At 42.8% G+C, this 26610-nt stretch overlaps 1 long non-coding RNA gene across 1 annotated transcript in view; it reads right to left on the minus strand.

The window, feature by feature from the left end:
• Nucleotides 1-841: 841 nt before the first annotated feature.
• LOC132431612 (uncharacterized) overlaps nucleotides 842-26610 on the minus strand; it is a 53441-nt gene continuing 27672 nt past the window's right edge. The window contains exon 3 of the long non-coding RNA XR_009520776.1: nucleotides 842-915. This is a non-coding gene — a long non-coding RNA (uncharacterized lncRNA). The remainder of the gene's footprint in view (nucleotides 916-26610) is intronic.

Genomic DNA, 26610 nt, shown 5'->3' on the forward strand with positions numbered 1-26610 from the left:
CACATTTAAAATATACAGTATGGGGACTTCCCTGGAGGTCCAGTGGTTGGGACTCTGTGCTTTCACTGCTGAGGGCCCGGGTTTGATCCCTGGCTGGTGAACTAAGACCCCACAAGCCTCTCAGCCAAATACACACACACATACACACACACACACACAGTATGGACTTCTGAACAACTATTTTTGCCTTCCAAGGTCTATTTGCTTTTTTTAAAAATTTTTGGCTGCATTGGGTCTCCGTTGCTGCCTGCGAGCTTTCTCTAGCTGTGGCAAGCGGGGCCTACTCTTCACAGCGGTGCGCGGGCTTCTCATTGTGGTGGCTTCTCTGGTCGCGGAGCACAGGCTCTAGGCACGCAGGCTTCAGTAGTTGTGGCACTCAGGCACAGTAGTTGTGGCTCGCAGGCTCTAGAGCACAGGCTCAGTGGTTGCGGCGCACGGGCTTAGCTGCTCCGCGGCATGTGGGATCTTCTTGGACCAGGGCTTGAACCCGTGTCCCCTGCATTGACAGGCGGATTCTTAACCACTGTGCCACCAGGGAAGCCCTGGTCTATTTGCTTTTAAGTAAAGAAGCAGAGAATCCAGCTGTAGGTATAGGCTGTGGAGCAAAAGCAAATCGGAATTGAAGCCTTTACCATCTGCAGTTCCCATCCCCCTTCTCCAGCTCCACCCAAAGTAAATGAGGTCACCCTCCCCCTGTAGAGTCAGCACAAGTCTGGGCAGAAGATGACGCCATTGACTCTCAGCTGAAAACCGAGACAGCAGCATTTGCAAGAGTCAGGAAAGAACAGGGCTCAGACTCTATCATCCGAATCTAGAGAATGCAGGGAACAATGCTAAATACCTGTGATGGCCATGACGATGAAGCCCACCGAGACAAAGATGTCCAGCGGATGCTTGGTGCCTACACTAGAGCTCCTGCAGACAAATAAGAAATCCCAGATATGTACTGTTTTAAATACTTTTGTTTTCTTTTTGTTCATAAAAATAATACATACTTCCAGTAATTTTACAAAACTTAGAAAATATAGAATAAGGTAAAGAAGGGAAAAAATCAACTGTAATTCATGTTCTGATCTTGTATAAATACATAAACAAGATAGATAAATCTATATATAAAGAAAATTCAGATCTTTTATAATATAATCATATATTAGAGCCTGTTGGGATCCTTTTACATACACGGTTCTATATCCTGTTTTTCATAAAGCATATCACGGGCTGTGTGAATCTGTATGCCTTTGACAAATTCACAATGTCTCTGTCATCTGAATCTTATTCCATCACCTGGATATGCCATAAACCATCTGGCCATTCTTCTATGAATGTGTGGTGAACACCTTTGTGCTGACAATCTGACCTCTGGGTATTTTGTTGGGATGTACTCTCAGGTGTGGGATTACAGAGTCAAAGGGAATGAGGCCAAGAGTCTGGGGACCGAGTGAAGGGGCGGCCTCCACTCAGCAGTCCCTAGAGAGAATCTGTGACAGAGATGACAGAGTTGCAGGAGTTTAAAGGACCCCCAGGCAGGGTCCTCAAGTTTGAGGGAACCCTAGAGATAGCCTCCTCCCACACCCTCTTTGTTGTCTTTCAGATAGGAAACTGAGTCCCCAAGAGGTTAAGTCATTTGCAATTTTGGGGCGTTGTCTACCACTTCTGGCCTATGTGTAAGCTCTCAACAAGCCTCTCTGAGAGCAGCCCAGATGGACCAGACTTGGCCAGGCCATCAGGCTCCAGACTTGGGTTGTTTTTAGAAATTAAATTACATCATGACACAGAAGATGGAATGGCCAGGCGGCTGGCTGCCCAGCTAGAAGGAAGGCTATGTTCTTCTGGTGCTTGAGAGCCTGAAAGGGTACCTCCTTCCCCATCAGCTGACTACATATAATAGGATAAAATATCTCTTCCTTCATTTGGAAAAACCACAAGGCTTGGTGAAGTGCCTAGGAGCAAAAATAAATCAGGAGGAACACCATGCATTGGGTCAGAGTGAGTCAATGAAACCCACACTGGGAAAGGCAAAGACCTTCATGAAGGCAGCTCATTCTTTGGTTGTTTGTTGAATGAAGATTTGGACTCCAGGTATGGTGTGTATTGCAGACACTGTCAGAGTCCTGCTCATATACCCTCAGCACACACCGTTCCCAGATATAGCAACCACTTCCTACAACAAGCACCTGAGAAGCGTGACTTGAGGGCTTTCTCTGGCTGCAGGAGTCTTGCTCAGGCCCATCTGAACAGGCAGGCTAGAAGGGCAGGAAGCCATCTCCTGGAGCAACCATCAACCAATGACCAATGGGAGTTGGTGTTTAAAAATCCCTGTTTCCTTGCCTTGTGGGTAGGACATCTTTGTTCTCTACCATCTCACACAGGTCCCAGTGTAAGTGGGTCACAGATGCGTGGAGCAGTAACCTGCTCATTAACATACCCTGCATTGGTTGGTTTTCCTTCTGTCTTACTTTCCTACTCCCCTACCAGTTCTCCTGGCATCACCCCCAACTCAAATCCTTGTGTCCATGTCTCCTTCTAGGGGAACCCAACCTAAGAGAATGTAGCCCCTTGAGAATTAACTGTAGGAAACCTTGATATGAGAAACTTCAATCAGCGGAGTAGACACAAACTGATACAGATGTTAAAATTGGCAGACAAGGACATTAAAATCATTATTATAATTATGTTCTGTATTTTCAAAAAGTTAGAGCATAATAAGATGAGATATGGAAAATATTCTAAAGTCCAATGGAACTGCTAGAGATGAAATAGAGAGAGGAAAGCAACCAAGATAAACATCGACAGTAGATGAAGATTCCAGGCTGACAGGCAGAGGTCAAATTATAATAGCTAGGATTAGGTTCAGTTACATAAAACAGGGTAGGGGGTGGTAATTAGCAGTACCTTAAACAGGAGAGAAGCTTATTCCTCTCTCATGTAAAAGAAATCTGGAGGTAAGCACTGCATAACTAAAAGGGCAGCTGCACTCTGCCATCGGATTCAGTCTGGTCTTTCAACCCTACCATCCTTTGTGTATAGCTTTCATCCTCTCATGGCCCAAGGTGGCAACTAGAGCTCCAGCCATTACATCCACATTCTAGGCAGCAGAAAGAAGGAAGAGCAGAAGAGCAAAAGGAACCCTTCCTAGCAGGTCAATTCCATTTAAGCAGTCTGCCTGGAAACCTCATAGAACTCTTCCACTTAGATCCCATTGTCTAGAACTTCATATGGCAGCCTCAAGCTACAAAAGAGCCCTAGAATTATACAGTCTTACCTGCTAATATCAGAGTGGTGCTATTAAGTAGGGAACAAAAGAATGGGCTGTTGGGTCAGATAACCAGCCCTCTCTGCCTTACCAAGAAAGATCCAAGGCTTAGAGATGTTTGGTACAGAGGGCTGCAAGGTGAAGGACAGAAAACAGGGGTTAGTTGAATGTTTGTTTTCAGAATAACTGGACCATTTAGAGCTCCACTTTGCATCTACCTCGCACATGTGGAACACAGGCAATCCAGACAAAAAAAATTTTAAAGCTCTGTATCAGTTATCACGGCTGTATAACAAACCACTCCAGATTTTAGAGGCATAAAATAACATTCATGTATTATTTCTCACAATTTTATGGGTTGGCTACAGTCAATTGGCAGCTTCACCAGGTCTGGGGGGTCTACGATGGCCTGGAGCCTTGGTTCTGGCTGTCATTTGGCCCCCTCTCTGCATGGTCTCTCATCACTTCAGTAGTCTAGCTCATGCTTCCAAGAGAGAGAACCTGGAGGCTGCAAGGCTTTTTGAGACTGAGGCCCCAGAACATGCATAGCATTACTTCTGCTGCATTCAGTTAGCCAGAGCAAGTCACAAGGCCAGACCAGGTTTAATAGGTAAGAAACAGACTTCATCTTTTGATGGAAGAGCTGCAAAGCCGTTGTTAAAGAGGCATGGACACAGGGAGGTTTGATTCATTGGGAACCATCCTGTTAACGATCTGGCAGAGACTCTAAAGAAACTGACTAAACTGCCTGGAGGGCTCCCAGAATGAAGCTGTCCTCATTCTGGAATCTTGAGATCTTATCATCTCAAGGCCTACTCCCTTCTTGTTCATTCTAGAGCAAAGTCTGCCCATAAATAAGCCCTGCCCACTTCACCTCTCAGTTGAGGACCAAAAGAAAGAGCGTGACATATACACCAGCAGAAGGATTCAGTACCAAATACCTTGAAAAATCTATCCAGTCTCTTACTCTTGGGTATGTACAGTTAACAAAGGGCTACCAAAAACATTAAGAAAATTTGAAACATGAAAAAGAAAGACCGCGTCAAAGGTACAATTAACCCCAGAGCAAATGGAGATAAACTAGAGAACAGATGGAAGCATAATTTAAAAACAAAAAAACTTAAGTGACTTCAAAGAGATTTGAGAAGCTATTATATTTATAAAACAAGAACAGAATACTGTGGGGGGGAAAAAACAGTCAACAGCACAAGAAAAATCTTTGGAAGTATAATGGCAGATACAAAAAATTCAACAGGGCTTCCCTGGTGGCGCAGTGGTTGAGAGTCCGCCTGCCGATTCAGGGGACATGGGTTCGTGCCCCGGTCTGGGAAGATCCCACATGCCGCGGAGCGGCTGGGCCCGTGAGCCATGGCCGCTGAGCCTGCGCGTCCGGAGCCTGTGCTCCGCAACGGGAGAGGCCACAACAGTGAGAGGCCCGCGTACCGCAAAAAAAAAAAAAAAAAAAAAATTCAACAGAGTTTGAAAGAAAAGGAACTCTTCCAGGAAATGGAACAAAATCAAAGAAATGGAAAATAGAAGAGGTAATGAAGATAGAAGACCACCCTAGGAAGTTCAACATCTAAATAGTAGGAAGTCAGTAAACAGAGAAAGTGGAAACCAAAGGAAGGAAATTATTAAAGAACTATGGAACAAAATTTCCTACAAAGATATATGCCCTTACTTTGAAAGAGCCTTCTGAGTTCCTGGTCTAATAAGTTGTTTTGTTTTTTTTTAAACCCAAGTCTAGGTACCAAAGGGAAACTTCAGAACATCATGGATTAAGAGAAGACCCTCAATCTTCCTAGGAAGGTAAGAAACAACAGGTCACAAATAAAGGAAAAAATTAAAGCATCCAGGGACTTTCCTGGTGGTCCAGTGGTTAAGAATCCGCCTTCCAATGCAGGGACTCAGGTTTGACCCCTGGTCGGGGAACTAAGAGCCCACATGCCGTGGGGCAACTAAGCCCGCGCGCCACAACAAAGAAGAACCCGTGCACCACAACTGAAGACCCAGCGCAGACAGAAAAAAAAAAAGAAAAAGATTAAGGCATCCAACTTATTATCAGACATGAAAGAGCTTAGAAATTTTGCCTCTCAAGTATCCTTTCTGCCAAAGGAAGATGTGGTATATAGGACACAGTGGAACTCCCCAAGGAGTGCTATGAAAAGAAACTCCAGCTTCTCAGCTGTTCAAGCAGCCTGAACACAACCAGTTCACCTTAGATCAAAGACTCAGTGAGCTCTCACAAGAATATTTTTAAGAAACATGGAATACATTTCAAACAATAGGAAAAGGAAGAAGAAGCTAAATGATATTAGTCATGTAGTAAAGAAAGCATATATTTCTTCTTTCAACAGCAAAAGAGAACCAATTAGAAACATTAGAAAACAAATGTACAAGATGTATGAAGCAACGAAAAATCGCAGCATGATTTTGAGGAACTGGGAATGTAAGTGTAGTAAACTGATTGCTTTAACGACCCAATGGTACTCCATTGTATGATTAATACCAGTTTATTCATTTTTCTGTTGATGTACTTTTGGGTTGTTTCCAGTTTGGGGCTATTGTGAATAAAGTTAATGTGGAAATTCTTGTCTTTGTCTTTTGGTGTGAATCTCATTCTTAACTCGGGTCTTTTTAACTTGCTGTTTCCTCTGCCTGGACCACTTCACCTCTAGATCTTTCCAAGGCTGGCTCTCTCTCACCGTTCAGGCTAGCTATCAGATGGTGGCTGGGGGGGACAGGCTGTGGGCTGGAACACTTGGGGGCTGGCTGGGCACCTCTTTCTCTTACAGTTTCAGCACCTCTCCATGTGGTTTCTCTTTGTGGGCTGGTTTGAGCTTCCTCATAGTGTGGCAGCTTCAGGGCAGTTGGACTGCTCCCATGGCAGCTGACAGTCTCAAGAAAGTATTCCAGCAAACAGGGGAAACTTCATTGCCTTTTACAACCTAGTCTTGGAAATTACATGGCATTGTTTCTGCTGTGTTCTGTTGGTTACAGGTAAATCACCAATCCACCTCAATTCAAGGGTAAGGAATATACACTCTACCTCTTGATAGGTGAATGATAAGAATCTAGATGAGCCATGTGGAATGGAAGATATTACTGCAGCCAATTTTTGGAAAATACACTCAGCCGTACTGTCCATACCCTATGTGGTTTTTTTCCATAGTACTGTTTATTATTGCATATTATTTTATTTCTTTCTTTGTTTTTGATCAACCATCGCCCTTTACTAGAATGTGTGCTCTAAAAAGGGCAGGAACCCTCTCTTTGTTATTCTCTGTCCTCTTACCAGTACTTGAATTGTGGCTGTGAAACTGAGTCCCCCTAAAACCGAGTTCTCTTGAGTTTATGATTAATCTCTCTATCCAAAACCCTGTTCCTTTGGGATTGAGGGATAGCAAAGAAAATGGAGGACTGAAACCAAGCAGGACCCTGTGGGGCCTTCCCAGGTAAAAATTCCTTCCATATGTCCCCCATTTCTTGTTCATAGAAAAAAAGGCTTTAGTCTCCTAGGCGTTCCCCAAGTTCCAAAGAACAAGCTCAAGCAATTAATGATCAGGACAACAGAGTCATAGGACTCCTAGCTCCTCCTAAAGGGATATACTTAACAACCTGGTGCATATCTTGGAGTTCTTCTGCAGAAATTAAGACCCCTATGCAAGTGGAGGATGGTGACACTACATGCTGACCACAAGCACACAGATACTAGACTGGTTGGAACCAGAAGCCTTAGATTCCTGAAACATCACCCTGTTACTTCACCACCAACCAATCAGAAAAAACTCCACGAGCTGATCATGCATCCTCCCACCCTCTTCCCTAACACTGTCTTTAAAAACCCTTGCCTGGAAGCCATTGGGGAATTTGGGTCTTTTGAGCATGTGCTGACCTTTCTCCTTGCTTGGCACCTGAAGTAAACCCTTACTTCACTGAAAACACTTGCTGTCAGAGTTTGGCTTTCTGCGCTGCAGGCACAAGAGCCCTTGCTTGGTAACACCTGCACATCATATTCAACATGTTTATTGAATAAAATAATAAGACTTTTGAGACAGGGAACCATAGATGCCTGTTAATAAACCAAGTAACAGAAGCACAAGCACATTATTTAGGGATGTGGACTTAACCACTCAAAGAAGTAAACTAGAAATAGTTAAAGGAGTTGCCTGTAGGGTTCAAGATGGGAAAGAAAGGATGGGACAGAGGGCAAATACTTTACTGCAGCACTTGTGTATATGGAAAATTTTTAAATGCATGTACTTTTTTTTCCATTTTATTATTATTTTTTAACATCTTTATTGGAGTATAATTGATTTACAATGTTGTGCTAGTTTCTGCTGTATAACAAAGTGAATCAGCTACATGTACACATATAGCCCCATATCCCCTCCCTCTTGTTTCTCCCTCCCACCCGCCCTATCCCACTCCTCTAGGTAGTCACAAAGCACTAAGCTGATCTCCCTGTGCTATGCAGCTGCTTCCCACTAGCCATCCATTTTACATTTGGTAGTGTTTATATGTCAGTGCTACTCTCTCACTCTGTCCCAGCTTACCCTTCCCCCTCCATGTGTCCTCAAGTCCATTCCCTATATACAAGCAGCTCATGAAGCTCAATATCAAAAAAACAAACAACCCAATCCAAAAATGGGCAGAAGACCTAAATAGACATTTCTCCAAAGAAGATATACAGATGGCCAACAAACACATGAAAGGATGCTCAACATCACTAAACATTAGAGAAATGCAAATCAAAACTACAATGAGGTATCACTTCACACCGGTCAGAATGGCCAGCATCAAAAAATCTACAAACAGGGCTTCCCTGGTGGCGCAGTGGTTGAGAGTCTGCCTGCCGATGCAGGGGACACGGGTTCGTGCCCCGGTCCGGGAAGGTCCCGCATGCCGTGGAGTGGCTGGGCCCGTGAGCCATGGCCATTGAGCCTGAACGTCCAGAGCCTGTGCTCCGCAACAGGAGAGGCCACAACAGTGAGAGGCCCACATACCGAAAAAAATAAATAAATAAATAAATCTACAAACAGTAAATGCTGGAGAGGGTGTGGAGAAAAGAGAACGCTCTTGCACTGTTGGCGGGAATGTAAACTGATACAGCCACTATGGAGAACAGTATGGAGGTTCCTTAAAACACTAAACATAGAACTACCATATGACCCAGCAATCCCACTACTGGGCATATACCCTGGAAAACCATAATTCAAAGAGAGACATGTATCACAATGTTCATTGCAGCACTATTTATAATAGCCAGGACATGGAAGCAACCTAAGTGTCCATTGACAGATGAATGGTTAAAGAAGATGTGGCACATATATGCAATGAAATATTACTCAGGCATAAAAAGAAATTAAATTGAACTATTTGTAGTGAGGTGGATGGACCTAGAGTCTGTCATACAGAGTGAAGTAAGTCAGAAAGAGAAAAACAAATACCATATGCTAACACATGTATATGGAATCTGGAAAAAAAAAAAGGTTCTAATGAACCTAGGGGCAGGACAGGAATAAATGCATGTACTTTTGCTTGTTTGATATTAAAATTTTTTAAGTTAAATTTTAAGAGGTTATTGTAGAAAATAGGGAAAAATTGGAAAATATGCAAGACTAATAACAAAGCATTATTTGCAATCCCACCACCCAGAGACAGCCACTCTAAACACTTTGGTCTATTACCTTCCGGTTGAAAATAGTCTGTATCTTGCCTTTTTATTTTCTTTGCATGAATTCTATCATGAGGATTTGCTCTAGAGCAGAAATGCCGGCTGGTAAAGGTAACCTAAGGATTCCTTTACTTCTTGTTTCCCCTACTTAAAGGTCTGCCTATTTATGCCCTTTCTTTTCCTCTCTCCACCCTGACAATCGTGTTTAACCCACTCTTGCCCCGCCTCTCCTTGCCTCTTATTCAAAGACCTCGTGAGTTCATCACTGGCTCTTTCTCCTCAGCCACAGGACAGCAGCGTGTGTCTTGGTGACTTATTGCTACACAACAAACTACCCAAAACTCACTGACTTAAGGCAACCATTTTTAGCATTTTTCAACAGTTCTGTGGGTCAGGGATTTGAGCAGGCTCAGCCCCATCATCTCTGCTCCACCTGATGTCTGTCGAAGCATAATGTCCACCACGTCCAATGCCTCAGCTCAGAGCACTGGCAAGGCTGGTGGCGAACAGGAATGGTTACATTGGGATCACATGTCTGGGGCTTTAGCTTACTCTGGCCCCCAGGTGCCTGGCTTCTCTTCCATGTGGTCTCAGGGCTTTTCCCTCTCAACATGGTCTCTCCAGCAGGGTGGTCAGTCTTCCTGCATGACCGCAGGGCTCCCAGGAGCTTGCGTCTGAAACTCTGCCTGCATGCTGTTGGCTACAGCAAGTCACAGGCCCAGCCCAGACGCAAGGGGAAGGGAACACACAGGGCATGAACACCAGGAGGCATGGGTTACTGGTGGCCACCAGTGAGTCACATGGATATGAATTCAAATCCTGGCTCCTCAGCTTGCTAGCTGTATTTCTTTGGCCTAATTTCTATACTTCTCTGAACCACCATTACCTTCTTTATCCATAAAATAATCAGGATATAATTCCTTCTGGGCAAAATCATTTTATGCAATGAATAAGAAAAACATGTATTATGCTGCACATAATCACTGCATGCAGTTTCATAGAAGGGACTTAAGCATTAGAAAGATGTGCAAACCATAAACTTGATAGAACCATAAGAAAATAAGCTCCTGGTAATCTGAAGAAATCTTTGGGAGGGCTTTAGACTTCCAAGGAACCAGAAGTTGGAATCTCAAAAAAATCGCAAAATACGGTGATTCCAGTATGGTTCCATGGGTGAAGAATTTCTTCTCTCTCTTCTGTCTGGAATTACTCCTTTCTTCTATTTGCCAACCTCTTGGCTGTATTTTAAGTTTAGTCCTTCTCTTCTTATCTCTCTTGCTGACTAATTTCCTTTGCCTAGTAACCCCTTGTTCTATCCAAAAACCTGGAGCCACAAGAAGCCCTTCCCATGGTCATCCACCCTCCCCTCTAGAAGAGAAATCCCTTTAAGCCTCGTCCCCATAACTGTGCCCTTTCTCCTGGCCTCCTGCCTTGTCACTTCCACTGTGAGGCTCCTCCCCAGCAAGAGATTTGAGAGCAAATGACCTTTAACCCAATGAGAGTCCCCCTCCTGCAATCTCCACTAATCTTCTTAGGTGTTAATATTTAGCCTTACCTGGTAATACCCAGGTACTGGTAAATGCAGCTGCCCACAGCCTTAGCAGAGAACCTTCTGGAATGCTTCCCTTGCTTCTTTCCCCTGCCTGTTTGATGGAGATTTCTGTTCTGGCAAGAGATCAGCAGAAGTGATACCCCTTTTTCAGCTGAAGGAACACACTTTGAAAGTCAAAGATTTGTTGAAGCACATAGAAACTGTTTCTCAGAGTTGCTCTGAGGTAACTCACAGGATAATTAGCACATTATCAAAGGCCTGAAATGAATGTACAGTGAGGAAGGTGATCAGTTCTCCTCCCACTTTGGAGGGCAGGTCTGGCGTTGGGGGGAAGCCTTAGTTTCTGCCTGTCTAAGATGCGTCCAGAAGATGCTGATGCTGCTGGTCTGGGGACCACACTTAGCCAGGAAATGCTACTAAGTAGCAAAGAAGGCGAGAGAGAAGTGATGGACATCTTCCTGCAACTCTGAGAGGCAGCAAGCAACCCTCAGTTTTTCCAGGCATTTGCATGCAGCAAAGATCCTGGGCTTTGGGGACAGATAGAGCTCTCCACCCACTGGGTGGTCCTGGGCAAGTCACTTTACTTCTCTGAGACTCAGTTCCCTCATTTGTAAAGAAGGGGGTGGGGTTCATACCTGCCCCACTGAATTGTCCGGGAGATTTTGAGACACAGGGTGTAGGATGGCTCAGCTGAGTGCCCAGCACATCTAAGCCCTCAGTAACCGGTACCTGGTCTCACTATTGCAAGGGTGGAATCAAGAGACCTAAGCAAGAGTCCAATGTCTTCAGCTTTTCCATGTTGCAAGTGAGGACGTTGCTTTGTCTTCACAGGTGCCAAGTTAATAAACAGCAGTGTTCGTGGGTGTGCTCCCAGCGTTCAGATGGCTGCTCTGCTTTGATGGGTACACTTGAGCCACCCCAGGGCAAAATGAGGTAATGCTCTGGAGTCATGAAGAGAAGGCTTCTTTCTCATGAGCTGTCACACCCTCTGATGTGAAGGTGTCTTTCATAGCCTGTTTTCTATTATTAAGTTCATGTGACACCTTTGCCACACACAGATCCTTCTCCAATGGCAGAAAATGAAAACATTTCACAGTTCTTATTGGTTCAAGTCCATTTTCTGCTCCTACACACACAAAGCATTTTCTTTGAGTCTACGTGCCCCATTTCCAAGCCTCTGGTTTTCCCAGACATCCTCATTAAGCAGCAATACCTGCAAGTCCTTCAAAGGACTTATTCTGTTTGCTCAAACCTTCAAATTGCTTTGCAATAACTAGAGACTGCTCTGCTGACAGGCAGGAGGGAGAACAACCCAGATTTCTTTCTCTGGGTTTCTGCTTGTTTTGACTGTTGCAATTTACACCCACATTTTGTCTAACTTTTATTGATGATTCAAGAGAAGCCACCACCAGCAAAACCAGTTGTTTTGTGTCAGAGAACAGCCTTTGACTGAGGTGATTTTCTATGATGATGGCGACAACCTCATTTCTGGAAATGAAATTTCTAGAATTCTCTCTCAAGATGCCTGGGAAGAGCATACAGCTGTATTGTTCATTCATTACCTTATATCCCCAAATTTATTTCTCCTTACTTACAGAGCTAGTTTGTTTTACCAGTGTAAAAAAAGACTTTATCATGAGCACACTTTCTCTTCATTCAAGCAAAATTCCTAAACTGCAGTTGCTACCCTTTCTAACTTAAGAGATCAAAACTGGGCAGCGGGAGGTGTAGAGTTTAGAGCTGTTAAAGAAAGGCAATCAATGGAGTAAGTAATAGTGACATAGGGACATCAAAGATGGTGCCCAGGGCTTCCCTGGTGGCGCAGTGGTTGAGAGTCCGCCTGCCGATGCAGGGGACACAGGTTCGTGCCCCAGTCCGGGAAGATCCCACATGCCGCGTAGCGGCTGGGCCCATGAGCCATGGCCGCTGAGCCTGCGCGTCCGGAGCCTGTGCTCCGCAACGGGAGAGGCCACAACAGTGAGAGGCCCGCGTACCGTAAAAAAAAAAAAAAAAAAAAAAAAAAAAAAAATGGTGCCCAAATGGTTTACTTCACTAGCTGGGAATATGTATTCACCAACATGATATGTATTTCAGAAACCTCCTAAATTCATGTTGAATTAAGATTTTTACCTTAGGGATTTCCCTGGTAGTCCAGTGGTTAAGAATCCACCTTCCAATGCAGGGGACATGGGTTCGATCCCTGGTGGAGGAACTAAGATCCCACATGCCGTGGGGCAACTAAGCCCACGTGCCACAACTACTGAGCATGCAAGCCACAACTAGAGAGAAGCCCATGCACTGCAACGAAGATCCTGCATGCTGCAACTAAGACCCGATGCAGCCGAAAAATAAAAATAAAAATTATAAAAAGATTTTTACCTTAAAGCTATGTGACACTAATTAGCATATTAAATGTTTTCCATTTAAGAAATAAAGATAGACCATGAGATAGGCTAATTAGTTAGGAGGAAACTTTAATGAAGAAAAAAATACGAGCAAAAGCAAGAGGCATGCAGATTTGTTTTTCCTCCAGAGACCATACATACTCAAGCAATGTGGATGAAATTTCCTCATTTTCAACCCTATATATTTATCCAAATCAGATAGATAGATAGATAGATAGATAGATAGATAGATAGATAGATTCAAGGTGCTCTTCTCCTTCCTACAGAAAGCTGTTTATTGAGGCAGCAAATATTTCTTGAGTGTCTAACCCATGCTGGGCACCATGCTAGGTGCTGGAGGCTGTGAACAAGACAAACGAGTAGTAGTCATTCCACATGCTAATATAGGATATTAGTTAAGAGTCTTCTGGTTATAAGAAACAGCTACTCCAGCAAAGGTAAGCAAAAATGGGAACTTATTGGAAAGCTATTACTGGAAGAGTTAAACATCCAAACCCTGGATAGGGCAGAACCAGGAATTCATGGACCTTCCTCTTTGGGCAATGATGTCATTATGGTGACTCAGCCCCAACAAGTCCCAACTGCTGTGTCTTTCAGGTCAAGTTTCTGAAGAGAGAAACTCATTGGCTCAGCTTGGGTGCAGTGTCTATCCCTGGTCCAATTAGCCATGGCCAGAATGGCCAGCTCATGTGGCTTGAACCTGCCCTGACATATTTGAGTCTTCCCAGAAACTGAAAGATTTTGTGAGTAGAGCAGACACTCATTAGCTTCTATATTTTGTAGCCGTAACATTTCAATAGGTTCAGGGTTATATTCAAAATATTTAACAACTGCTATGACCCAGGCAGTGCTAGTCCAACCAATGTTGGTTGTAGGCTAGAAATAAGGTCCAGGAGGGTCCTTGCTGGGTCAGGCATTAACCCTGTAGTTACTAGGTCATGGGGAGGTATGGGGCATACTATGGAAGGGGCCAGAGTGGCCCTGGAGAGGTGGGGCTTTGGGGAATTTTCCTAGAAGGTCAGGTGCCCTGGAAGTAGATTCCGAGATGCAGATTTACATGGAAGTGATTTATTAAGGAAATGTTCCCAGGGAAGGCCATTAAGAAAGTGGATGAAGCAAGACAGGGGAGGAGAGGAAGCCAAGCAAGGGTGCTATATTGGGGTTCTCCAGAGAAACAGAACCAATGGAATACACAGGTACAGCTGACCCTTGAACAACATGGGTTTGAATTGCATGGGTCCACTTATATGCAGATTTTTTTTTGATAAATATATATAGTACTACACAATCAGGGGTTGGGTGAATCCACAGATGCAGAAACACAGGGCTGTCTATGGGACTTGAGAATCTTCAGATTTTGGTATATGCGAGGGCTCCTGGATACTGAGGGAGGAATGAATATATATACACATATATGATTCCATATATATAGATATGGAATTGGCTAACATGATTATGGAAACTGAGAAGTCCCACCACCTGCTGCCTGCAAGCTGGAGACCCAGAAAAGACAGTTGCAGTCAATCTGAAGACCTGAGATTCAGGAGAATGGGTGATATAACTTCTAGTCAAAATCTGGAGGCCTGAAAGCAAAGACCACTGATGGTGTAAGACGCAGTCCTTGACAGGAGAAGACTGATATCTTAGCTCCAGCAATCAGACAGAGATAGAATTCTCCCTTCCTCTGTCTCTTTGTTCGCCCTTCCTTTGTTCTATTCAGATCCTCAGCAGATTGTGTGAGGTGCACTCACATTGGGGAGGGCCATCTGCTTTGCTCAGTCTACCTATTCAAATCCTAATCTCATCTGGACACACCCAGGATAAGGTTCAACCAAATATCTGGGCACCCTGTGTCTCAGTCAAGTTGACGCTTAAAATTAACCATCACAGACGCCCTCAGTGATGCTTCATCCCAGGTGCCACAGCCTGGGAATGTGGACTCTTTCACTGGAATAGACTCAATGTCTAGCAGAGAACCTTGCACAGTTTAGGCTTTCACTAATAAACAAATGAAGTTCTGGATTGAAGCTATGCTGCAGATTTCTCCCAACCAAAGGCAAGGGAGCCAGCCGCTTGTTATCTCAGCACTTCTTGGTCACTGTTTCATGGCCACGTTGGGCAGGGATCTCCTCCCCAAGCACGTCTGGCTCTCTGTGCCCTGGCTGAGCAGCTGCTGCAGAGTAACAGGTGCTGGACGTGAAACCACCCAGAGAGTCAGGTGGAGGATGGAGCCCTGACATTGTCTGTACCAGTGGGAGCAGGGCAGTGGCTGCTTACCAACTTGTTCAGAAGTATTTCAACATTTCGACAACCAGTACAGCCAATCAAGTGTGTGCCAGGTGGATGTCAGCCCTAAAAACAATGCAGGGTATGGCAACCGGAGAGTGAGACATTGAATAGCAATCCAGTCTCTTCAACTGGCTCGATGTCAGTAGGCCACATTCATCTAAGGCATTAGTTCCCTTAACTCTAAAATAAAAGGGTTGGGGTAGATGATTTTACTTCCAATCTTCTATAGACAATTTCTCCCCTAATAACATTAAGAACTGTCTTCACTGTGTCTAGACTCTGCCTAGATTTTGAGATTCAAAGATAAATAATATATGCCGTGGACGCTTGGATCTTTCCCTTTGTTTCTAGACTGTAACCTCACCTTCCTATTTGCTGCTCTCTGTTTGGGGGACGCCCCACATGTGTGGTCTTAGTGGAAAGTCTCGGCAGCTTCCTAAAAGGAAGGTCCTCCCTGATTAGCCCAACACAGACAGAGGGCTTGGACCTCCGGATCAGCTGGCTGCTTTCTCCTAGAGTTTGGAATTTGGAGTGAATGACACCTGGAGGAGGGGATGGTTTGCAGGTCACTCCTTGCAGACAGCAGGGACGTGCTGACTACACTCTTCTAAAGTGTGGTCTCTGCTGGGGTTCCCAATGCATGGTCTCCTGGAGCCCCTTAGGCTGCACCTTTTCAAGCCTAGCTGTACACACTTAGTTTCCATTCTGTATCATTGCTCAAGAGTTGTTGGCCTGTCTCTTCCCATTTCTAGACAGTAGATGCCTTGAAGCCTGGGACTGTGGACTCTTCCACTGGAGTCACTCATGTCCAGCAGAGACCTTTGCACAATTTAGGCTTTCACTAAGAAACAAATGAATAAAAAGTAACAAATCATGGTACAGACAAAAAGAAACTGGAAAATTAGCCATGGAAATTTTTAGAAAACTCTATTCTGAGATTAATACACAAGTACCTGAACAAACAACTGTGTTTCTGCAAAGATTTTTTTTTCAAATACTGATGAAAAGACTCATCTATGTGCCTGTTTCTTTGTCCAGCTCTTTATCCAATAATAGTTTGTTTACCTGTGTGCAACGACCTTGCTTCTAGGCCTAAGGCTGAGCTTCCCAGGACTATTGTTTTAGGCAATGTTTATGTGCAATTTTTTCTTTTGTTCCTTGTGGGTAAAACAACTTAGTAACCATAAAATGAGAATCTGAAGCATCTAAAAATCAACATCTTGAGTGGTCTTCCATCCATGTCCACTCTCAGCAGGACCCAACAAAAACATCCCAAACAGACTAGCAGATACAAACTATCATATACAGAATGGATAAACAACAAGGTCCTACTGTATAGCACAGGGAACTATACTCAACATCCCATGATAAACCATAATGGAAAGGAATATGAAAAAGAATGTGTGTGTGTATATATATATATACACATACATGAGTCACTTTGCTGTACAGCAGAAATTAACACAACATTGTAAATCAACTATACTTAAATAAAATAAATTTTTTTAAAATCCCAAACAGATGAAAACCTGTTTGCTTTGAGGACACACAACAAAGAAACTGGAAGAAAAAAGAGTGAAACGTGTGCCAAGCAAGAGAGAGATTTCTCCTTATACTTTCTTTTAAATAATAAAAGATGAACTCATTATTATCCCAAAATCTCTTGAGGCAGAAATTCAGGCACCCTATTATTCTATAAAATCAAAATGACAGCATCCTTGGAGAAACAGTTGCCTGGTAACTCAGAACAGAGGGTTGTCTTTAGATTCCTCTGGAATCAAGTGTATCTATTTTGGTTTTTCTGTTGAGCTCATTTCCTTCCCTACAATCCCAGAACTGAACAATTTAGGGGGAAGAATTCCACTCATAAGAAAGTCTCTTTTCCTACAGAAGATATTTTTAAGAAGTACAGCTCTCTTCATGAAGTTGAATTGTTCTGTTTTTAGGACTGTTACATGAACATATAAGAAAAGAAAAGGAAAAATGCATTAACATGTAAGAAAAGGAAAAATGCCAACTGAGAGGAGGTTTCAGACAGAGATGTATGTTTTGTGGCTGAAAGCCAGACACCAGTTTTTTTCTTTTTTTCTTTTTTTTTGGCCGCGTTGGGTCTTCGTTGCTGCGAGCACGCTTTCTCTAGTTGCGGTGAGCGGGGGCTACACTTCGTTGTGGTGCGCGGGCTTCTCATTGCGGTAGCTTCTCTTGTTGCGGAGCACGGGCTCTAGGCACACGGGCTTCAGTAGTTGTGGCATGTGGGCTCAGTAGTTGTGGCTCGCGGGCTCTAGAACGCAGGCTCAGTAGTTGTGGCGCATGGGCTTAGTTGCTCTGTGGCATGTGGGATCTTCCTGGACCAGGGCTCAAACCAGTGTCCCCTACATTGGCAGGTGGATTCTTAACCACTGCACCACCAGGGAAGTCCCCAGACACCAGCTTTCTAAGAGAATAAATTAATTCAGAATCTCACCTAAGATGAAAGTATAATTTACTCAGTTGAAAGATGCTTTGCAAACACCTACCTCTTCGTTGGAGCAAGAAGGTTTGTCCAGGTAGGCTCTTACTCACCAAGCTCAGAAGCCCTAAGTCTCCCCTCTTCTGAATTAGTGATGTGGGCCCAGATCCTTTTCCTCTCTGCACTTAGATAAAAGTGAATGAGGTAATTGCATCGCTAATGATTCTTTTGCTTATAAGCAAGAGAACCTGAGTGAGAGACCTTACACAAGAGGGAAACTACTGGAAGGATTGGGATAACTCACAAAAGGATAACCAAATAGCTTGGGAGTGGGCGGGAATCAAGGTGCTGGAAGTTAAGAGTCAGGAACTACAGAAAGGTCGAGAAGGAGAAACAGGCTAGCAGGAGCCCATGATGAGAAAAATGAACTTCAATATCTTTGTATTGCTCACTCAAGATTCATAATCCCTGGAGAGAATGTCACATTGGTGGAGTTTAGGTCAAAAGCCTGAGCCTGCTGTCCCGAGGCAGTGAGAGGAAGAATCTACTGGAAGGATGCTCCACAAACCCCTTCAGTTTCCAAGATGGAAGGTCAGGTACCTAGTTTTAGTCACGTCAAGACTGTCCACGATAGGGTGATGGGAAAGTCATTTCCCAAGAAGAAACTCTGGTGCTATTAAGAAGGGAGGATGAATGCTAAAAAGCCAGAAAACGTTCACCATTGTCTTAGGCTGGGTTCCCAGAAGCAGAGACGGAGGCAGAGATTCTTACACAAGTGATACCCTGAAGTCATGCTTTCAGGAGAAACTTGTAAAAAGATAAGGGAAGCAGGGGAAGAGGCTAAACAAGGATGAGGTTTCAGCTGAGGTCTAATTTCAGCCTGATCCCAGTTCTGGAGTGTGAATGCCACCACAGTGTTGTCCCCTTTGAGGCAAGGGGACAGTTTTTGTATCCTTGTATGAGTCAGTCATTGGCTGCCTGATGCCCTGAGGGGAAATAGCACTTCCCAGGCATTTCCCAATAAGGTGGCTCCCCGTGGCCAAGGATAAATCTCCAGAGACCGGTATAAGCTTGAGCCAGTATCAGCAACACTTAGAATAGCTGGGAAGAGGGGAGCTAGCACAGTAAACGGGATCAGGGCAGGGCACCAGCAGTGTCTACTACAACCATAAATGTAAAGGCAAGGTAGTTGGATTTGATTCACTAAATCCAGGGTTTCCCATCTGTAGACTGATGTAATAATCCTGGGACTGCTATTAATTCTGAAACAGATCAGATGAAAGGGATCAATTATTGTGTGACTGTCTCATTGGGGAAAATAATGTAATGAACAGAGAGACACCAACAGACAGAGTAAGAAGAGGTAAAAAATTATTTAAAAGAAACAGATAATGACAACCGAATCAAAAACTGGGCAGAAGATCTAAACAGACATTTCTCCAAAGACATACAGATGGCCCAAAAGCACATGAAAAGATGCTCAACATTACTAATTATCAGAGAAATGCAAATCAAAACTACAATGAGGGGACTTCCCAGGTGGTCGAGTGGCTGAGATTATGCACTTCCATTGCAGGGGACACGGATTTGATCCCTGATCAGGGAACTAAGATCCCACATGCCACATGGCACAGCCAAAAATAAATAAATAAATAATAAAGATCTTAACACTCTTAAAAAGAAAGTTATTTAAAAAAAAACTACAGGGCTTCCCTGGTGGCGCAGTGGTTGAGAGTCCGCCTGTCAATGCAGGGGGCACGGGTTCGTGCCCTGGTCCGGGAAGATCCCACATGCCGTGGAGCGGCTGGGCCCATGAGTCATGGCCTCTGATCCTGCGCATCCGGAGCCTGTGCTCCGCAACGAGAGAGGCCACAACAGTGAGAGGCCCGCGTACTGCAAAAAAAAAACCCAAAAAACAAAAAACGAAAAGTAGAGCTACCGTATGATCCATCAATCTCACTCCTGGGTATATATCCAGAGAAAATAATTCGAAAAGACACATGCACCCCAATGTTCACTGCAGCACTATTTACAATAGCCAAGTCCTGGAAGCAACCAAAATGTCCATCGACAGAGGAATGGATAAAGAAGATGTGATACATATACACAGTGGAATATGACTTCGCCATAAAAAAGAATGAAATAATGCCACTGGCCGCATCATCATGGATAGACCTACAGATGATCATACTAAGTGAAGAAAGTCAGACAGAGAAAGACAAATATATGATGAACTCACATGTGGAATCTGATTTTTTTTTAATGATATAATGAACTTATTTACAAAACAGAAACAGATTCATAGATTTCAAAAAAAACTTATGGTTACCAAAGGGGAAACATGGTGGGGAGGGATAAATTAGGAGCTTGGGATTAACCTACATACACTATTATATATAAGGACCTACTGGATAGCACACGGAACTCAACACTCTGTAATAACCTATATGGGAAAAGAATCTGGAAAAAAATGAATATATGTATATGTATAACTGAATCACTTTGCTGTACACCTGAAACTAACACATTGTAAATGAACACTGTAAATCAACTATACTCCAATAAAATTAAAAAATAAAGTATCAGCCTTCACCAGTGAATGATGCAGCTTGCCCCAAGATCCAGCACATGAATTATCAGAATGAAACAGAAATGTACCTCAAGCCTCTTATATGCTTTCCTACAAAAACATAACTCTCTGTCAATATAACTAGCAGTTCTTAATTATGAGATAAAATAAGGCGGAACAATATAGAACAATATTAAGAGAAATAAAAATGCCTTCAAATTAAGTACCTTTTCATCTCATCCTCTTAGGTCATTAATTACCACTTTAACTTTATCTTGGCCTCCCTACTCAACTACAAGGAGAATACTTAACTTTCTTTTGGTGGTTCAAGTGTCAAAAATGTCCTTAGCCTGGTATAGAATTTTTTTTTTTTTTTTTGCGGTATGCGGGCCTCTCACTGTTGTGGCCTCTCCCGTGGTGGAGCACAGGCTCCGGATGCGCAGGCTCAGTGGCCATGGCTCAGGAGCCCAGCCGCTCCGCGGTATGTGGGATCTTCCCGGACAAGGGCACGAACCCGCGTCCCCTGCATCGGCAGGCGGACTCTCAAACACTGCACCACCAGGGAAGCCCAGCCTGGTAGAGAATTTTTTCAGAAAATCACTTCTAACTCTTCCCCTGCTGATCCATCTAATAACCCTACTTAGGTTTTATTGGAGGAGGCAAAGTGTTAAGAGTTTCATCACTTCTCTGATTAGTTCCAGAGGATAATAACAGCTCCTTTACAAAAGTAAACCATTTTTCAAAAAGAAAAAGGTAATGAAACTTACGGATATAGTCAAAGGACTGACACTAAAGGAGAAAGATTTACAGGAAGGAGATCACTGAAAAAAAAAAAGAAAAGAAACTAATAGACTTTCTAATGCACTTGAAGGAATGCATAAAAAAAAACATATATCAAAGAAGTCTTATAGACCTAATGGGGAATTTGAGAATAATTAGTGATAAATGCACAGAAAACTAAGCAAACAAAAAAAGAGGCTATTGTTAATTCCAAGAAAGAACAGAAAGTTGTACAAAAAAAGAAATATAACTATGATTAACATTTACAACGTGAATAAACAACACTGCTCATTAAATTATGATTGACAGCATCAATGAGTAAAGATATCTAGTCTCAGTGACCTAAATATAAATGTAACTAAAATCTGGCAGACACCTCTCCCTCTCTCTCTCTCTCTCTCTCTCTCTATATATATATAACATTATATATATATATTTATATATAGTGTATAATTTATATTATATAATATATATTTATATAAGATATATTACATTATATATCTATATATTATATATACAAGAATATTCTATATAATATTCTTATGAGAATAAGTATTTTGAGTCTCTCTCTTGATTATACCTGGTAATAGAATGGCCAAATACATATATATATGTATATATATATACCCACATACATATACCCATTAGATACCAGTAGCCTCCACACAGTTTTGACAACAAAAATTTCTCCAGACATTGTCAGAACATTGTCAGATGTTCCCTGGCGAGCAAGATCACCCTCAGTTGAGAACTACTGTTCCAACCTTTTTATTACATTTTCTCTACTAAATGGTGAGGGTTTTATTTCTCTGACTTAAAACTGATTCAGAAAGCCATAAATTATGTCAAAATTTGATAAATAAAATATTAATGTAATTATTTAGAAACCTGAACCAATAAAAGAATAAACAAATTAAAGTATTAAATGCAGTTGCTCCTAGAGAGTAGGACAGGACAAGGAAGGGTGATTTTGAACTTTTTAATATGATTTTATTTTTTTGATGTGTATATATATATAGCTGACCAGGCCAGGTAGAAAGTTCCAGAGAGAGGCTTGAAATTCTTATTCTCATAAGAGATTAAAGAAGTGCTTATTCTGATCTTTTGTTTCTAACCTCATCTAAGCCATATTCTCTTATATTTCACCCAGAGGCAAGTATGGCTCTCATCTAGCTTGAATCATATATTTATTTCTTTTCCAAGATGACTCGAGGCTGCCTCGTCCCTAATGGTTCTGGGTGGAGAACTGGCTTACCTGGTTATACTTATGTAGTAGTCAGAGAAAACAGGAAAAAAACACTCTGGTAAAGATTATATGAACATTGGGACGTCCCTGGTGGTCCACTGGTAAAGAATCCACCTTACAATGCAGGGGATGTGGGCTCGATTCCTGGTCAGGGAACTAAGATCCCACATGCCGTGGGGCAACTAAGCCCACGTGCCACAACTACTGAGCTTGCACGCCTCAACTAGAGAGCCTGTGTGCTGCAAACTACAGAGCCCATGCACTATGGAACCCACACGCCACAACTACAGAGCCCACGTGCCCTGGAGCCTGCATGCCACAACTAGAGAGAAGCCCGTGCGCTGCAACGAAAGATCCCACATGCCACAACTAAGACCCAACACAGCCAAAAATAAATAAAATAAACAAATTTTTAAGAAAAGATTATATGAACATTAAAATAACATTAGAGTCCCTGGATCTGCATGGGTTGCCTCCCTCCAAAAATGAGGCAGAGGAGGGAGTGGGGGAGGTTGAGACCTTGCTTTGCTGATGTGTGTCAATGCTCTTTATTTTATTAGGCTGTCTTTCCTCAATCTCCATCCATCCGTATCTCCCTCATCTTGTAATCTCCAGCACTACCTCTAACTCATCTTTGCTCCCCCAACCATAGCAATTGAAACAAAGTCTTAGGACTGAATTTCTTCATTTGCTTGATTGACTAGTTGTGATTGTGCTCCAGCTGTTTTGGAAATGCATTCATCTGACATATGAACAAATAATAGAAGACAGTTTTCAACCCTCCAAAACATAAAGAGATGGAAATGTGTATTTATACATTTTTTTTGATTTGCATTTCCCAGATTACTAATAAGCATCATTTCATGTGCTTGTTGGCTGTTTGTACATCTTCTTTGGAGGAATGTCTACCCAAGTCCTTTGCCCATTTCAGAATTGGATGGTCTTCTTATTGTTGAATTGTAAGAATTCTTTATATATTCTGGATACTAACCCCTTATCACAAAATATTTTCTCCTGGGACTTCCCTGGTGGTGCAGTGGTTAAGAATCCGCCTGCCAATGCAGGAGACATGGGTTCAAGCCCTGGTCCAGGAAGATCTCACATGCTGTGGAGCAACTAAGCCCATGCGCCACAACTACTGAAGCCCATGTGCCTAGAGCCCGTGCTCTGCAACAAGAAAAGCCTTTCAATGAGAAGCCCCCGCTCACCGCAACTAGAGAAAGCCCATGTGCATCAACAAAGACCCAATGCAGCCAAAAATAAATAAATAAATAATTTCCCCCATTCTCTAGGTTGTCTTTTCATTTTCTTGATAACGTCCTTTGATGCACACTGTTTTTACTTTTGATGAATCCAATTTATCTATTTTGTTGTTGTTGCTCATGCTTTTGATGTCATATTTAAGAATCCATTACCAGGGACTTCCCTGGTGGCGCAGTGGTTAATTAAGAATCTGCCTGCCAATGCAGGGGACACAGGTTCGATCCCTGATCCAGGAAGATTCCACATGCTGTGGAACAACTAAGTCCATGAGCCACAACTACTGAGCCCACGTGCCACAACTACTGAAGCCCTCAAGCTCTAGGGCCTGTGTGCCACAACTACTGAAGCCTGTGTGCCTAGAGCCCATGCTCCACAACAAGAGAAGCCACCACAATGAGAAGTCTGCACACTGCAATGAAGAGTAGCCCCCACTCGCCACAAATAGAGAAAGCCCACGCGCAGCAACGAAGACCCAATGCAGCCAAAAAAAAAAAAAAAAAGAATCCATTGCCTATGTTTTCTTTTAAGGGTGTTAAAGTTTAGCTCTTATATTTAGATTGTGGATTCATTTTGAGATAATTTTGCATATGGTGTGAGGTAGGGACCCAGAGTCATTCTTTTGCATGTGGATATCCAGTTGTCCCAGCACGCTTTGTTTTATTTTTTGTTTTGTTTTGTTTTGGCCATGCTTCATCTTGCAGGATCTTAGTTCCCTGATTAGGGATTGAACCTAGGCCCCAGCAGTGAAAGCACTGAGACCTAACCACTGCACCTCCAGGGAACTCCCCCCAGCACCCTTTGTTGAAGAGACTATTCTTTCCTCCACTGAATGGTCTTTATACCTTTGTCAAAAATCAGTTGGCCATAAATATGTAGATTTACTTCTGGACTCTCTTTTCCGTTGGCCTATTGTCTATCCTTATACCAATACCACACTACTTTGGTTACTGTAGCTTTGTAGTTTGTTTTGAAATCAGGAAGTTTGAATCCTTCAACTTTGTCTTTCTTTTTCAAGATGATTCTGGCTCTCCAGGGCAAGTATTTCCTTTTAGCTCTAAAGTCAATTTCTGCTTATAGCCAGGTTTGTGACTGTTTCCGGACCACTATGGGTGCCTCCAGCCATGATGACATTATTTGGAATAATGCCATTTTTCCAAACAAGGCATTATTCCTCTCAACAGAAAGAGATGTATCTGGGTATTTGTGGAACCACATTTAGTTCCTGAGAAAAAAATTAAGTCAAACAAGATTTTAGTTTTAGTTTTTTGGCATCATACAAGTGAAAACAATACATTTATGGGCTGAAATATTTGTCTAAATAGAAGACACAGAAATCTATTTTCTATAGTTTAGACATAATTCTAGACACTATGGCAAGTCTAACATGGTGGACACAAAGTCAAGGTTTGAATGATATTCTTGCTGTGTGAGGGTTGTAAGGCAGGTCCATTTGAACAAAAACCTTGTGTGTACACTTTTCTTCTTTCGCCCCTCCCTTTCCATTGCCCATCTTGCCTTTTCTTCTTCCTAACTTCCTTCCTGGTCCTATTCTCACACCTCCTTCTCTGAAGATCTTTCTACGCCCTGCCTTCTCTTTTCCTTGCCCTGCCTTCTCTTCCTTGCCCTGCCTTCTCTTCCTTGACCTTTAAAACTCCCACCCCCTGACTGAATCCCAACTCAACTTTAGGAAAACAAGTTAGTCAAACTGATCCTCAGAAAGTGGTGTCAACGGCTAACTCACCAACACTCAGCCTTCAGTGTTCATCTGTTAGCCCAAGGAGAAGCCAGTAGGTAGAATAATTGCAGATTGTCTAGGAAAGCCATTTGAGTCCCTCTGGATCTTTCATAAAATCACTCCAGTGAGCCTATGATGCGTATATTTTGAGACAACCTAGTACTCTGTCTCAGTTTTCTGTTTTTCTTTAGAGCGGAACCTGGACCATCACATGTGGCGGGGAGTGTTGTAGAGGGAGATCTAGGGCTGGTTCCTTCTGGTCCCACCTTAGTCAAGTCCTGAGCCCTTCCTTTTACTCCATCAGTGGATCCCTCTGGACATCCAAGTTTTCACTTTCTGCTCTGGGCTATTGTGCCATGTGTTGTTCACACAGGGTCATTCTTCTTGAATGACCAGCGTGTTTTGTGTTGCCTGCTGCCTGTGACTGGCCTTCACTGACTCCCATAAGAAGGACTCTGAGCTTGATGTAGATTCCCCTTACTCGTGGCTTCCCAGTGGTCAGGAGGGCTACCTGCAGTTGGAGGTTCTCTTCTTGGAACTTCCTCTCCCCAAAGTACTGTGGTTCATAGCCAGCTGCCTGGGCTGGTATTAGACCACCTCTCCTTTTCATTCCACAGGGACAGGACCCCTCACACAACTTCTTGGATTCCATTTTGTTTGTTTGTTTTGTTTTGTTTTTTTAGTTCATGTATATTTCTAATAGGTATATTGGATCCTGTGTCCCAGTCAGCATAACTCTCCCCAGTTTTGAAACAGTTCAGATAATTATCTGACCTCACCTTCGAAACATCACTTAACTCTAACATGAGACAAACGTCTTCAGTTTGTCAGGAGCAGAACTTGACTGGAGAAGAGAAAAACAAAGCCCATAATTATAATAAATATGCAAGAGCACAGCAGCAGCATTTAGGATCTTTAAAATTATATTCAGGTCCTTTTATGTCTCACTTATTTCACTTAGCATAATGTCCTCAAAGTTCATCTGCAGCATGTATCAGAACTTCCTTCCTTTTTAAGGCTGAATAATAATTCTGTGGTATGTACATACCACGTTTTGTTTATCCATTCATCTGTTGACGGATATTGGGTTGTTTCCACCTTTTGGCTATTGTGAACAATGCTGCTATGAACTTTGGTGTGCAAGTATTTGTTCAAGTCCTAAGTTTTGATTATTTGGGGTATATACCATAGAAATAGATCATATGCTTTATCATACCTCCCTATGCTATTCCATTTAGCTGCCTATTCTTTCATCAGAACGATACCTTTCTTTTTTATCCTGCATGGTTTTTTGTTTGTTTTGTTTTGTTTTTTAACATCTTTATTGGAGCATAATTGCTTTACAATGGTGTGTTAGTTTCTGCTTTATAACAAAGTGAATCAGTTATACAT

This window comes from Delphinus delphis, chromosome 10 (assembly GCF_949987515.2).
Source record: "Delphinus delphis chromosome 10, mDelDel1.2, whole genome shotgun sequence".
In the NCBI taxonomy this organism is placed as follows: Eukaryota; Metazoa; Chordata; class Mammalia; order Artiodactyla; family Delphinidae; genus Delphinus; species Delphinus delphis.